General features: G+C 33.7%; 1 protein-coding gene across 1 annotated transcript in view; it reads left to right on the forward strand.

The window, feature by feature from the left end:
* Positions 1 to 6,454: 6,454 nt before the first annotated feature.
* LOC136038372 (partitioning defective 3 homolog) overlaps positions 6,455 to 14,201 on the forward strand; it is a 183,756-nt gene continuing 176,009 nt past the window's right edge. Inside the window, exon 1 of the mRNA XM_065721442.1 lies at positions 6,455 to 6,577. The gene's annotated coding sequence lies outside the window, so the exon portion shown is untranslated. The remainder of the gene's footprint in view (positions 6,578 to 14,201) is intronic.

Consider the following 14,201-nt stretch of genomic DNA (forward strand, 5'->3'; position numbering starts at 1 on the left):
CCTCTATTGCCGTTTTTATTTTTGATCTACTGTAATGTTTTTGTAATTTAATTGTCAAGTTTACTGATTTGCCCTTTATCTTTGATGATTATGCCTTTTTAATTTCTTTCTAATTTTAAGTGTTTGACTTAATGTACTGATTTGAATTTTTTTTCTCTTAGCTTTTACTGACATATAAGGCGAATTCGGCTCTATAGAGCTTTTGATAGTCTTTTGAAAATAAATATTATCTTATCTTATCTAACAGCATGAAGTATTCGTTACAAACATTATTTCAATCTCTTGTTCGTCAAGGTGTTTGATACTATGATCATTCGTTAATGATTGAACATTTATATTTGTTCTAGTACATTATTCATTTTATTCGTTGTTAATTTTAATTTCTTTTAAGTTTGCATTTGATTTTTTTTTTTTTAGTTGATCTTTTTTGGTTTAGATGGTTAGAAGTTTAAGTATTTTAAGGTTTTCTTTGACTCTGCTTATCTTAGTTCCATCTTTTACTCTTTTTTTTAAATTGTGTTTAGATTTATATGACGATGGCCGTAGCTGTGATTATTATATATTTAGTGTCATTTTTTAATATGACAAGAACTGCCACTGATTGGCATAAAGGCCTTTGACAGTGAAATTGTCTAATTTTTCCCTTTTTAGTTGTTGAGTTTGGTTTTTTTTCTTTCCTTTTTATTCGAATCTACTGCACTTGTTGTATTGCTGAAATAGGCTGAAAATAAACTATAATACAACTTGATTTGGGAATTATGTGGTCAGATTTAGCAGCTTAGAGCGATATTTCTGACATACCCATCAACAGTAGCTGCACATTGTGACACAAAATCATATCCTATCCTAAGGTATTGCGCGCACTATTTTGATAACATGGATACGCATAGCCTCATTCGATTTAGTTTAACTTTCACCACAATATTCCCTGAGGATGTCAAGTAAACACTACTAGGTGATCCCGAGTAATTACTGATGTGTAATTTTGACAACTAGGATGCATATAGTGTCCTCTGGTAAAGTTCAACTTCCCATCAAAAATTTATGAAATTTTCAAATTAATACCCTTAGCTCTTCCTGAAACAATGCAGACATGCCACTTTGACAATCTGGATGCAAATGGTGTCTTTTGACATAGTTCAACATCCCAATCGATATTTCCCGAAAGTTCAAACCTAATAATCTTGGATATTCCTGAGATTATAGCTCGGATGAACAAAGTGTCTTTGAGTTAAACATTCCCCTCAACATTCCCTGAAAGTCTCAAGTTCTCGAGGTATTGAAGATATGTTGTTTTGACAGCCCGGATGTATTTAGAGTCTTATTATTTAGTCTAACATCCCCCTTAATATTCTCTGAAAGACGATTTTTTGATAACCTGGGTAAACTTAGTGTTTGATCATTTAGTGAAACATCCCTTTAAAATTTTTCTAAACTTTCAACTTAATACCCTTAGCAGTTCTTGATATATTGCAATTGCACTCTTTTGTGCTACTGGAAGCATTTGCTCCCAGTGGCTTACTGAGTCTTTTTATTTAGTTCAAGATCCTAGTCAGTATTTCCTGAAATGTTTAACTTAATACCCTTAGCAGTTATAGTAGTTGTAAGAGTAGCAGGAGTAGAATTAATATCAATAGCTGTTGGTAGTTGTAGGTAGAGTCACAAGTATTCACAGTTGAAAGTCATCGCAGTCTAAAGTAGTCGCAGTCGCAATTAGTCAGAGTTGATAATTGTCTCAGTCACAAGTAATCACAGATGCATTCATAGCAGTAGTAGTTGTGGCACTGTAGTAGTCTTGAAAGCTTTAATTTAATACCATTAACCCTTCCTAAGATATTGCAGATACACCCTTTTGATAACCTGGATGCAAATAGTGACATTTGATTTAGTTTGAGACTTCATGAAGTTTCACCCGAATGAACCTAGGCTTTTTGTATTGACCCAGGATCAAACGTTCCCCCCCCCTCTTCCAATAATATATCTCATGTGTAAAGATTGAGGAAATTCTATGATTTATAGCCCTGGGGCTATGGGGAATTTGCCATCCCTGGAGGCATCCCAACGAAATGATTGTCTCGAATTTTGATCGATATTGAGCATCTAAAACGGTGAGTAGGAGGGGAATAATAATATCCTTCAATTATGTTTCAACGTCGCCTTAGACTTGGCCTGAAATTTCCGACTTACTTTCTTCGACCGTTCCTGTGATATTGCTGATACACCCTTTTGATAACCAGAATGCACATAGATTGTGGATTTTATTCAAAATCCCTCTCAACATTTCCTGAAAGAATTACCTAACTACCCTTCGTATTTTTGGAGATCAGGGATCAAACTCCCAAAAAAGAACTTCAAGTGTAAAACGATTGGCAACTTGAATAACTTAGAGTCCCTGTTCAATGGGCCGCGGAGGGCTATGTAATCCCTGTAGCCACAGTATTTACCTTTAAACTTTTTTAAACAAAATTGCTGATTAAAATTTTTGTCAGACGTCAATGGGGGGAGGGAAGTTAAAAATGACCCTTCGCAAGTAAAGTTTTAATTTCATACCCTCAGTCGTTCCTGATTTATTACGGACACATCCTCTTGATAATCTGGATGCACACAGTGTCTTTTGATTATGCTCAACATCCCCCTAACGTTTTTTAAAGTTTCACCTTAATACCATAGTCTTTTCGGACAAATTTGGGGTCAATCGTCTCCCCCCACCTTTTTCCAATGAAAAGCCATGTCTGTAAGTAATAGGCTAATTGCATGATTTACAAACCAGGCTGTAGGAGGTATAGCATCGTCGGAGGCATAATAATTAAACCTTTTAGCATTTAAATTTTTTTTTTTTTGTCAAACTTTCAATCAATTTTGAGAGGAAAGGAAAACTAAAAAGGGCAAGGGGCTGCAGTGGACGCCCTTTGATCAGGTTCAACATTCCCGTTAACATGCACTGAGATCACTAAGATATTACCGATACGCTCTGTTTAGGTGGAGGAGTCTGTACTTAAGTAGGCTAAGCACATTTTTTATCTCCTACTGCGATTGTGACAGAATACTTATTTGAAGTGTACGTACAACGATTGAAAAAAAAAGAATGTCAAAGTAACAGTGATATCATGTAGGTTTTTTCCTGTTCTTGACAGTGCATTTGCGTAGACTGCCTTTTGCATATGTTACTTTAATCTTATTGTTACATAAGACTTGTTGAGAAGACTAACGTCATTTTTGAACAAGACTTCTTGGCAATTAAGACAATCTGTATGCTTTACAAAATATACCGATAGCTATGTTTCATATTTGGCCATCCTATTGCACTCAGTTGTTCTGTTTAATTCCCTCAAAGCTACAAAAACAGTAGCCTCCCAACGGAGGCTAAGATTCATAAAATTGGGCGTATAAGTTGCATATTATCTGTCACAATATGTGCCAATACATCTAGTCAGAATGATGCTAATAACAAAAGTAAATTTGTTAACAAAAAAATAACCTTACAAAACATGAAAATGGGTCATTTGTCAATGGGTCACAAGCAAGAGTGTCGTGGGAGGCTACCCCCCATTGGGAATAAAAGGAAGCAATAAAAGCAGATCGATATGCTGTAGAACGTTTAAGAACCAAAGGGGGAGGCAGTTGCAACAGAGATTTAAATAGAAATAATATTGCTAGGATTTTGTTTTTGAAAGTACCATATCAAAGTAATAACTTCTCTCATATGTTTCAAATCTAACAAATTTAAGAAAAAAAAAATGAAGTCTCTGTTTCTGATGCATTTTCAAGCTTTGATGGTCGATGTAAAATATTTCTGAGTATTCTCACTGCTGTATTTTGAAGTACCTTTGATACTTTTATATGCGTTCAAAATTTTATTAAGACAAATATTTTTGCAATATTAAATAAGGACCAATCAAAGGTTACTAAACTATTTTTAAAATAAAAAACCAAAAAAATTAAAACGATCCACAGACGCAATATTTTATGAAAAGTTTTACCCTTAAATAATCAGTTTGGCTCTGAAATGACGAAAGATGATAATTAAATAATGATATTACTGGACCCTTAAGATTTTGTACTAAACAACCTGAAGCTCCAAATAAAGTTATTTTTGAGAAGCTCGTTTTGAGGAACCAAAATCATAAATTCAGTTTTTTCGAAATCTATAAGATTTATAAGTAAAACAGTTCAAAATAGAGATGATACCTTTTTATTGACAGTGAATAGATATAAAATTATTTAACTGGATCCACAGACGCAATATTCCACAGACGCTTTAATAACAGTTATAATCGAACTCTCAGGTAATGCAGATACATCATTTGCTTTAACAGGTACAGCTTTCTTATCTATTAAAATAATTTTAAGATAATTATTTTCCTGCAAAATCCTTGAAATATCATCTATATTGCGTCAACTTTACGGAATTATCAAATAGAAAATAGAGCAGTCACCCTTTACATTTTCTTCTTTCTTATCCTCTTTACACTACTCACTGTGAAACTTTGGCATATATCTCTGGACTAAAAATAAAAGGACAAAATAAGAAACAATTACAATCCAGTGTTAAAATACATTGGCAGGATAATGGTAAGATAATAACATAGGTTAATACAACGTGACAGCCATCATTTGAGTGATCGAGGAAAAAAAAAAGTCAACAACTACACAGCATTTAAAGAAATTGGCATGTCATAATCACCTAAAAATATTTGGCAATAAGAAAAAAAAAATACTTTATTTGTTAATAAGAAATAATTACAACCTACTATTCAAAGAAATTGGCAGAATAATACTGAAACAGTAACATAAGTCAATACCATAAAATACTATACATAAATACCGCACACAAATCGTTAATTAAGTCAATGAGAAAAAAAAAATATTATAAAATATGTATCCTAAACTGAAAAACAACAAAGCGGCACCAACAGACGTATAAATAAAGAACATCACGTATTTTAGTACCTCTCCTTAATGAATCTCCTTTATTAAATTCCTTTATAAATAAGGTGATATTTTCCTCGACCAGCTAAGTGGTTCTGTATAGTCTAAAACCCCCGAGAGCGAGTCTACCAAAATATTATGAGGTAAGATGGTTCTTCTTCTTCTTCTTTTAAAACCTATTGGCTTTTCAGTCGAGACCGTTTATCCTCCTTCCTTTTCTTCATCTTAATATGGAGCACCGGTCTATCACAGGCTACTGCAATTTACTAATCATGTAGTAGCTTTATGGATTCAATACACCAGAGTATACTGGTGAATAATTTTTATTTCAATACTCCTTTGGAGGGTATAGTCAGCCTTGCTTTTGGCTGAAGATAATTGTTTGTGGCGTTTGAAGTACTCTAGTAAATTATTTTGAAGAGTTTACTGTGTTGGTGCTAGCCCATTGAATAGAGATAGACAATTGTTTCACTTTTTAAATTATGTGATATTAAATAGGGGGATGATGTTGTGAGACCGCTTATATTGGGAATTCAATAAAAAAAGCCCACAGGTTGAAGGCTATGGGATTCTAACCATGAATAATTGTAAATACTTCTCCTTAAGAAGCTGCTTGTCAATTTGCTTTCACATATTGCTTGCAATAATAACTTGGTTTGTTCCAAAATGGCTTCCAGGAGCCTCACTATTTCGTTTGTTAGAGGTTTGTTCGAAGAAATGTTTACTGGATTTCCGTATCATTGTATAAATGTCTTTTAAGCACATGCTTAGACAAATAACTTTTGATGTGCCAGGCTCTGTTTGAAAATTGAAAAACTTCAACACAGGTGGCTAAAATACATGCAGAATACGAAAAAAGCAAATAAAGACAATTTATAGGCAGATTTTAGCTGGTAAATTTCATGAAATAATACATGACTAAAGTCATGAGCGTAAAAGATGCAATTTAATTCAAAAGGCTTAGAAGGAGATCTCGAAAGGGACAAATTTTCCAGGTAGGATGTGATGAACAGCGCACTGGAATGGTTTAAGAGCAAGCAATCCACAAAATTATGACCCAAGCTTACAATCCACTGAAAGAAATGAGGAAGATACCTGTCTCATCATTTTCTGTTCCCACCCTTTTTTCTTTTTTGACAAATGCAGCTGTTGATTTGGTAATTTTACCCTAGTGGCCCATCCCAGACTATGTATATCTTGAATCTGAATTTTAGCTGGAACTCAGTAACGTGGAAAATGCCTATGTCAGGATCATGCAGGGCAAACTAGCTAAAAAAAGTGAATTTAGTGTCTTGAAGCAAAAAAATTAATCCGCTGCATAGATCCTGGTGAAGATAGCTAGGAAATGTGACATTTGAGTTGAACAGAGCATTCGGTTTCACTGCTGCAGCAATGCGGCGCAGAATATCCACCGCTTTGCGTTTTCTCCAGCGCACCTGTTTGTGCGAACATTTGCAAAATAGATAGTGTCCAAACACTAGCTATCAGCGGCATCTCTTGCTTTATTTTCTTTGGAAATATTCAAAATATCGTTCGTCACTTTCATTCTATATTGTTTACATTTATAAAACAATTGGAACAATTCTGTTTATCATATTTGGTTCTAACTGCACTAAAAACTTGTTTTTATAAACACTTTCAAAAGCTGGTAATAATTGTCTTCATTAAATTTCAGTTTTTATTCTTTTAACCATCCTAGGATGAGTGTGATGGTGATTATATGCCCTGAATGGATTACATTGTGCTTGGATGGTTTGAATTTGATCTTAGATTGAAGTTGATAGTCCGTTAGGCTAAGATCAAACTGACTGTTATCTACTTCTTCTTCAATAGCTGCAGGTCCTCAGAGCTTATGGTTGACCAACATCAATCTATAGGCAAATTTTTTAACCACATTTTTGGCCTAAATTTGTTAGGCTAGCACAATTTCTATTTTAGGGGTTTTTTTTTTGCTTGGGTAAAATTATGAATGTTCATATTATTGAGTTACAAACAAAGTGAACATATCACTCAATGCCTTTTTTTATGCTCCTTATGAATATAATACTCATTCCTATTGCAAATACAAATTTAAGCATTTTTGACCTAAACTAACCTTATCATAAATAATTTTGACACTGTAAAAATGTAGTGTTATTTTGTTGGAAAATTACCAATAACTCATAGGTCTACTTTAATTAAAAATTTGTCATTTTTAAGAGCTCAAAAAGTGCTTAAATTTGAATTTGCAATAGACACAATTATTATATTCATAAAGAGCATAAAAAAGGCATTAAGTGGTACATTCACTTTATTGGTAAGTCAATATTATGAACTGTCATAAATTTACCTTTGCTTGTAGCCTAGTTGGAAAGTAGGCTAGTTACAGTTTATAAATTTATAAATGAATCAATCACTTTGCTAGATATAAGTAGAATATACCACTCAGCAGGTCTTTCCATGCTCTTTCTAAATGTAAACCTGCTTATTGCTTCTGGTAAAATTCTAGTTGATTGACTTTTGGCTATCTTGGAAAGGGGTTAGGTTAGGAAAATGAAACTTTCAGGGATGAGTCTAAAGGCTAAAGTATGTCCTAGGAGTGTATTTTGAAGTACCCACCTCAGCTCCTCCCTCTAGAGGGCCCTGAAATTTGCCTCATGACAGGTCTATACCTATTGAATTTAGCTTCCTTCATAAGTTCAGATAAAGCATCATAATAAAATATAGCCTTGCCAAAGTAATAGGCTAGCCTACCATTGAATTCCTTATTTTATTTATCTATTAATACATCAAACAGTAAGCAATAATGCTTACTGCAATAGCAATAATGGTAAGTGGTAAGCCTATGCTCATTTTGAATGTCCTCTGGTAAAGGAGGTAAATGTTACAGTACTATACCATTAGATTTCAAATCAGTGGTGCTGATCTCTGTTTTAAGGCCCTTTAGCCAGGAAGTGTATCAGGGATTTAAGGGCCAGCCATCCTGTGCTGTTGCACACCCTTCATGTTTATCTCCAGGCACAAATTTAGAGCTGGGCTGACTCTGGCTATGCTTACAATTTCATGCCACTTGTAAATACACATGATTCCAGTATTGGCTTAGAGACAGAGTGAATGTTCTACTTTTCTTATGCCTTTTCTAAATATAACAATCATTTCTATAGGAAATGCACCCCTTCCCCCCTCTGATGGTCTCATATATATCCATGATTAATATATTTCTCTTGTTTTATATTTCATTAATTCCTTGTTTTTTTTTAATGAATATGTTCAGTAAAATTTTACTTTTGCTAATTTTTTGCTACTTTTTGCTACTTCTTGGAAAGGGGTTAGATTAGGAAATTTTTTTTTTTCAGGGATGAATCTACAGGCTAAAGTATATTCAGGTTAGGTATTTTGAAGTACCTACTGTTCCTTCTCTCTCTAGAGGGTTCTGACCTTTGATGACCTTTAATAATCTGTGTGTCATGAAAATCAAACCTTGCAAAATACATCTTTTGTAAACTGATGTTTTTTTTTGTTTTTTTTTTAAATTTGGGAAAACACCTTTATTTCTATTAAGCCATTATTTCTCTTCTTTTGGTTTCAGCCAGGACACTCTACCTAAAATATAGAATATGTTTGAAAAATATGCAGGAGTCAGGGGGGGAAGTAACCAGATACTATGAATGTATAAACAACTAAACTAAAAGGAAATTCTGAAGTAAACCTTGCCAGGGTCTTTATCTAACCTAAATAGAAAAAGTTCAATGATAAGGACTACAAGAAACATCAATACAACATAGGCTATAGTAAAAACACATATAAGCATAAATTCACAATTTTTTTTTTTTTTGCATGCAGTATATAAAAACTAATGGCAGAATGCATTTTCTTTGAAGCAATGCACATGGTTTTATTTACCCCTTGACTTGCCTATAAATGGCCCACAGATTGTTATATTACATGGTATCCATCCACCATTTTGGTTAATAATACTTCCAAGAAATTTTATCTTTAAAAATTTTGTTGGTAAATAAATTTGGAAGTGCTTGGATACCTGCTCTAAGAAACTGAATTAAAAAAAAACAACTAAAGTAAGGAGCAATATTAAAACTAAAAATGAACAGAATTATACATGTATGAAAGGGTTGCCCCCCTCCTCAATACCCTGCTCTTAATGCTAAAGTTTTTAGCATATTTAAGAAAGCTTCCTATTCTAATTAAATGACCCTTGTGTTTGAGTTGTCAGTCGTAAAAAATTGGGACAGCAGTCAAACTTTATTGCAAAGAAAAGTGTTGAGGACAAGAGGGGGCAACTCCTTCATATACAGAAAAATTTCTGTTTGCTTTGAGTTTAAATGTTGCTGCTTAATTTCTATTAACTTTTTTTTATCTTTTTATCTAATTTCTGATTGTTTTTCAGGCAAGGCTGGTAAAACTGATGTACCCTCTATGAAAAATTTATTTTTTCCTTGCAGGAAACTCCTCTATGGAAATTTACTCCCACATAAAATACACTCCTCCTCTCCTCTTTAAAATTCTCTCCAGACAGTTCCAGCCCTGCTGGAAATTCTGTAAAATTTTCTTGTGGATGATTGAGGCAGAAAAAATCATATTTGGAAAATACATTGATTTTTAATCATTTTCTCAATCACTCCTAAAACCTTTCCTTCCATGGATATCTTTTCTCAAAAATAAAGCATGCTGAATATACTCCAGATTATTCCCTAGGGTATCTCCACATGCCAAATTGAGTTGGCAAAAAGAACATGAGGCAATTAAAAATAATTTTGTATAGAATTCTGTCATGTTTCGCCAGTGTAAAATTTCTCCTGAAAAGTTTATCCCCTGGAAATTTCTCTCCCCACAGAAAATTCTCACTATGAAAAACCATCCTAATCACAAAATCCTCCCCCCAAATATGTCTGTATACTTCCAAATAACAAATACTTTGCATAAAGAATGGGCAATTTTCATAACTTATATCCCTTTCCCAGAGACAGTGGGAGATCATTTTATTTCTATAGAAATAGGGTACTTCTGTATTAATGAAACTCCCCCCTCAAGAAGTAAAGTTAAGTGAAATATACCAAAATACAATGGAAACATAATACTTTATTAACAAAATTATGAAACTAAAGTCTTGTTGTGTCCATTAATCCACTGTTGTTTTGGGCACCACCTCCTTATCCTGGAAAAGTCTAATTGTCTCTTCTTCAGTCCTTGGCCAATCCCAAATCTTCATTTGAATGTCCATGGTCAGACACTTATTCTCTATTGCTACATATTGCAAACTAAAGTAACAGACATAGTTATTGGATCTTTCAACTATGCTGAATCCATGGAAAATATAGTCACTCATGAAAAAAAACAAACAAATAAACATGCATCTATGATCTTTCTTCTGGCAAAAAATGCAAAATATATAGGAGGTTGAAAGTTGATGGTTTTTAAATCTGATGGTTTTTAGGGGACTTTTTATGTGATGTTTCTCCCCTATTTGAAAAATTAGACCAATTTTCTCAGGCTTGTAACTTTTGTTTGGTAACTAAAGAATTTTATGCATTTAGAATCGGCATAGCTGATTCTTTTGATGTATCTATTGATGTCAAAATTCCATTTTCTAGAGTTTTGATTACTATTGAGCTGAGTTGCTCCTTACTTACCGTTTGTTACCACAAAACATTTGATTGTGTTTAATAAACATAATGGGGATGGAATAGTTGAAAAGTAAAAAAACATAAACAAGTAAAATAAGTTGTCATTAAAAATCAAATTTGAAAGTGTGTTTTTCTGGATTATCCTAAGACAATTAATCTAAGAAATTGAACTATGTTTGAAGAATATTGGGATAGGTGATAAATAGCCAAAACTAGAAGTAAATGATAGCAAGAACTCAAAAATAGCAGCAGCTAGATTAACCAAGAAGGAAGTATGTTTAATAAGCAAGTAATTTATTAAAAATACATAACATGTGTGTGTACATACCTACATAAAAAACACTTATGTTTAACTTTTTATTTACATAAAAACATGGAGTATGTTAAAAACCCTGTGAGGAAAAAATATTTTGCAAAGTAGTCTGTGATTTTTTTTTTTCATGTAGATGAGAGCTTTAAAGAAATTATTACTTGTTTCTGTTCTGGGAGCATAGGAGTGTAAGGGGATAATCTTGCCTTGCTTAATGGGACTGGAGCAGGTGGTTCTTCTTCTTTATCCTCCTTATCCTTACCGTGAAAATTCAGTAATTTGGCATTAATTAAAGTATTGTGGAGAGCAATATCATCATCCATAAGAACAAAATCCCCAAAGGTAAACTAAACCACAGTTTGGCAGACATCCTCACTTTGTATCTAGGGATATGAATTCCATCAAGTCTCATGACTCTGATGACTGTGCAGTGTTTTCTGTTTCCTAACATTTAAACTAACAATTTTTTTTTTTTATATAATGGAAACTAACATTTTTTGAAGAAGTAATGTAGAGTAGTAGAACTGATATTTTTCCAGGGCTTATCAATAATAATTATGAAGGTCAAAACTATTATTTTCAAATTATGTTATTTTCATGCAGTACATGCATGTACCTTTGGACTTGCCTTTTGACGTGCATATACCTTGCAGTACCTTTTGGCAACCTGCATGCACACAGTGTGTTTTTACCTTAAATTGCAGCTTGGAGCAATATAAGGATTATCCATCCTTCTGATGCTCCATGAAAAAAAAAGAATTCATTTGGTGTAGATTGTGGCTGTTATACTAGACTCTTGTGGAGGACTGCAGCTTCCCAATTGTAAAGGAACTCCTGGCAGAGCCATTCCCTGTCAAGGTGGGACTTGAACATGTCAGTTGAAGTAGCAGAAACTGTTTCTTCAGAGAGCTGGTTCCACATATTGATGATTCTTTGGCTGAAGAAGTGGCTTCTATGTCTACTCGTGGCACGCTGCACAGAGAGCTTCAATGAATGTCCTCTAGTACCAGAATGCAAGGGCTGTGCAAAGAGACCGGGAAGGGTGTTTTTAGAGAGGATTTTTTTGGTTAAAATAATGTCACCCCTTTTGCGTTTTTGATTCAGTTAAACTTCCCCCTCAGTATTCCCTGAAATCTTCTCCTTCATACTCTTAGCTGTAATAGTAGTCACAGTAGTAGTAATAGGATCACTAATAGTAGTAGTAGAAGGATTAGTAGTAGTACTGACGGTAGTAGCAATAGTAGCATGCATATGTTGCCTTTTGGTCAGTTGAACATCTCCCTTATCAAGCCCTGAAAGTTTCAACTTAACGCTGTAAGCCATTGCTATGATATTGTTGATGTGCACTTTTGATAACCTGTGTTCTCATAATGTGTTTTAATTTAGCTCAACTTCCCTCTCAACATTTCCTGAAATGTTGTTGTTTCCTGAAATTGAAAAGTATTAGCAGTAGCATGATCGTATTGCCTTTTGGACAGTTGATCTTCCCTATAAACATTCCCTGAAAGGTCCAAGTTAGTTTCCTATGCCAATCCTGAAATATGCCCTTTTGACAAATTACATGTGCATAGTGTGTTTTGATTAACTTTCCCATCAATATTCTCTTAAATCTTTTACTTTCATAATCTTAGCCTTGGTAATGCTGGTAGAATAGTATTAGTAGTAGTAGTAGAACAATTTTATTGAAAATAATAGTTTTTATAGAATAGCACAACAAAAGCAGAGCTTGCAAGGTTGTGCTAAAATAAAATAAAAGAAAAAAAGAAAAAGAGTATGGAGCATGAGACCATTTACCAAAACCAACATAAAATAAACAACAAAACACTACAATATGAAACCCCAAAACAACACATTAAAAAAATACAGAAAAATAACCCACTGAAAACATAATAGGAGTAATAGTAGTTGTAGGAAGCCATTACCTGACGATAATGGGGATCAAAAACCTAAAAATGCATAAAAGAATATTTAACACAAAAATTTTACCCGTGATAGAATATGGAGCAGAGATATGGGGTGGAGAAACGGTGCAGCAACTGGAGTCCCTTCAGCTCCAGTATTATAAAAGAGTGTTTGGTCTACATCAGACAACTCATTCACAGATTCTGAAAGGTGATATGGGCCTGTTTTCTTTAAAGCTACGTAGGTATATTTTAATGCTTAGATTCTGGTTGAAGTTAACTAAGAGTAATGAAGATAGACTAGTAAGAGCGGCATATGAAGAGATGTTGAAATGTGGTTTAAAAACCTCATGGCCATCCCAAATTAAATCATTACTAGAAAAGTAGGAATGCCTTATTTATGGAATAATGGTCTTTGCTCTCGTGATGTACCAACAAATTTAGAAAGCCAGATACGATTTATATTAGAGAGTCAGGAAATTCAGCATTGGCAAGGGCTGGTTTTTGATTCTACAACCCTACAACATTATAATCAGGCAAAACCTAGTTTTGGGGAGGAAGTTTATTTTAAATTTAATTTACCGGCTATGATTCTATGTCGTTGGATTCAGCTTAGGGCAAATTGTCTTCCAATCCAGAACAGGCAAAAAACGATCGACAAAAATAAAATGATAGTTGGTCCTGATAGGCGGTATGTTTGTCCCCTTTGTAAAGATGATCATGAAGACTTGGATCATTTTCTCCGGAAATGCCCGGTGCTCTTGGATTTACGGGAAATTTATTTGCATGGGATTAATTTGATGCTTCCGGGTATTCTACAAAATAGTAACCCAACCACAATATTTTGAGTGGGAGTATATATAGATAAATCTTTAATAAGAAGAAAAAGTTTTATATGATTAATTTCTTTTGTAGTTAGATTAGGTACTTTCGCGTTGAATTCTCTTTTTTTGTGCGTGTTCGTACTGTTGTTAATTTCCTTGCTTGTTTGTAATTTATTTATATTTTTGTGTATATGGCCCACGGGTTTTTGAAATACACTTATCTATCTATCTATTGCCTTTTTGTCAATTGGAAATTTTCATGGAGGAATTTGTCACAGAAGAAAATTTCCATGAAGGGGGCACAGGATTTTTTAGCATTTAAAAAAAAATAATGAAAAGATAAATATGAAAACGTTTTTTCAACTGAAAGTAAGGAGCAGCATTAAAACTTAAAACGAGCAGAAATTATTACACATATGATGGGTTCACCTCCTCCTAACACCTTGCTCTTTATGCTAAAGTAATTTTATTGATTTCAACTATTTATTCTACAGCCTTTTTTCAGGGGTAATTCTTAAGGAATTGGAACAAAATTTAAGATTCAGTGTAAAGAGCGAGGTATTGACGAGGGGGTGAACCCCCCTCATATACGTATAAAAATAAACGTATATAGAAG

This window comes from Artemia franciscana, chromosome 18 (assembly GCF_032884065.1).
Source record: "Artemia franciscana chromosome 18, ASM3288406v1, whole genome shotgun sequence".
Taxonomy (NCBI): Eukaryota; Metazoa; Arthropoda; class Branchiopoda; order Anostraca; family Artemiidae; genus Artemia; species Artemia franciscana.